The sequence below is a fragment of the Hemitrygon akajei genome, unplaced genomic scaffold, assembly GCF_048418815.1.
Source record: "Hemitrygon akajei unplaced genomic scaffold, sHemAka1.3 Scf000164, whole genome shotgun sequence".
NCBI classification, from domain to species: Eukaryota; Metazoa; Chordata; class Chondrichthyes; order Myliobatiformes; family Dasyatidae; genus Hemitrygon; species Hemitrygon akajei.
The window spans coordinates 633,067-635,115 of NW_027332050.1; the positions used below are offsets into that span (position 1 = coordinate 633,067).

Consider the following 2,049-nt stretch of genomic DNA (forward strand, 5'->3'; position numbering starts at 1 on the left):
TGGATTAATGGTGTAAAAAAAAGCATGAAAACTTTGAAGTTGGGTATGAATACTTTCTGTAGGTGCCGTTACAGTAGGACCGATGTTGTCCTTGATCCTGCCGAATGTGTGTTCTCACTCCTTTATGTCTGCTGCCCAATGGAAGGTGTGAGAAGAAGGAATGATAGGAGCGGGAAAGGTCTTTTGATTATGCTAACTGCTTTCCGAGGGCAGCAGGAAATGCAGCCGGAGTCAATGGAGGGAGGAAAGTTTCTGTGGCAGACTGTACTATGATCACTAAGTCCGTCTCTACTATGACTTCAGAAATTGCCACACCTCTCTCATCTGGACTCAACATCATTTACAATTACTGAGCCTACTCACCACGCTGATCAAGAATCCCTTTCACAAGAATCAGAATCGGTTTTAATATCACCGGCATGTGTTATGAAATTCTACAACTGTTCCCATCAGGTAGTAGGTACAGAAGCCTGAAGGCAAACACTCGGCGATTCAGGAACAGCTTCTTACCCTCTACCATGCGATTCCTAAATGGGCACTCAAACCTTACGTCACTTTGTCAATGTAGCGGAAAAGGTATTACTCGGACACGAAGGGAGATCGCTTTTGAAAGTCTTTATTATAACATGATACGTATTATGGAGAGCTCAACCTCTTAAAGCAGAGTTCCTGAGACTCTCCCCAAGTACACAGACTTTTCTCATTGTGCAGACATAGTGTATGCTATCAAAAGCTTCCAAGCATGTTTGTGAAATACAGAATGCAAGCAGATAATTCCTTTACTCAATAATCATGTCTCAGCACAGTACAAAATTATATAATCAGGTTACTATTTTCCTTATCTATTGGAAGCTACTTCTACCTGCAGCCTTGAAGCGAGAACAGTTACACAGTTCAAGTATAGAAGAAACAGAACATCACTCAGTCCAGGAGGAGTTGAAGGCTGCTGTGTAAAAAAAACCTCTTTAACCCCTTAGTATCTGGCTAATAACAACATTTCTTCCACAGTTCTCCTTGTTGATCTTTTCCAGATCAACAATGCTCACATGGTAATTCCTCCACTTCCTCATAAGCGGGTTCATATACATAGGGGAAGGGTCTTTACTTTGCAGGGTAGAACTTTTCGCCCCATCAGTGTACTTGGACTGGGACACTGGGACACCACCGGTACCTTAGGGCTGGTCGAAGTCCCTTTTATCAACTGACTACAGCCCATCCTCAAGAACCCACATACACAACAACCCAAAATACATACCACAGTCACTATTATAATTCCATGCATGATCTATTTTCCCGATCCGGGAAAGCATTCCCATAGCCCTTCCCACCGGTATCCTCCGCCATTAAATGTTTTCAAATTGTTCTCCCATCTTCCTCATCTCCACAACCTTTTCCATTACGTGCTGGTTCAAGTCAGTTATATTTTCTGAAATATCAGGCATGTAGGTACAACATTCTTTCCCTATCATATTATCTTAATTGATTCTTTCTCATACTCCCAAACAGTCCACGCTTTGGTCGCTCAGTAAAATTACAGTGATTGCATTATAAAAACAGCACGTGAAAAACAGAGTATTTGTCAGGAGTGGGGCTCGAACCCACGCCTCCAGGTGGAGACCAGAACACTCGCGTTTACTAGGAAGCGACTTGCTCGCATTAAGTCAGGCGCATTAGACCACTCGGCCACCCTGACAGCCCCTGCAGTACTGTCTCCACATGCCAGATAAACAGCTGTATTTCGGAATAGTCTGACTGACTGTTTTGTTAAGCGGGTATACATATAAACACACTCTATATCCTGGGATTTTAAATGAATATGGACGGGATGCATTTTCTCAGATTGCCGAGCATGTGCGGAATCAGAGCGTACAGCATCACAGCACTGGAATTGTGCTGCACTCCGTTCAGGCCATCCTCCAGAGAAAGGATGACGCGGATTCGGAGAGTGTGCAGAAGAGCATCACCAAGATGCTACCTGAATGAGACTGTTTGTGCAATAACGAGAGTTTAGTCAAACTTGTTCTTTTTCTCTGGCGCATCGGAGATGAG

The 2,049-nt window shown here is 43.6% G+C and overlaps 1 non-coding gene across 1 annotated transcript; it reads right to left on the reverse strand.

Annotated features, from left to right (window-relative positions):
• Positions 1–1,577: 1,577 nt before the first annotated feature.
• trnal-uaa (transfer RNA leucine (anticodon UAA)) lies at positions 1,578–1,693 on the reverse strand. The gene is made up of 2 exons: positions 1,656–1,693; positions 1,578–1,623 (listed from the first exon to the last, which is right to left on the reverse strand). It is a non-coding gene; the product is annotated as a tRNA-Leu (tRNA).
• Between the last annotated feature and the right edge of the window lie 356 nt (positions 1,694–2,049).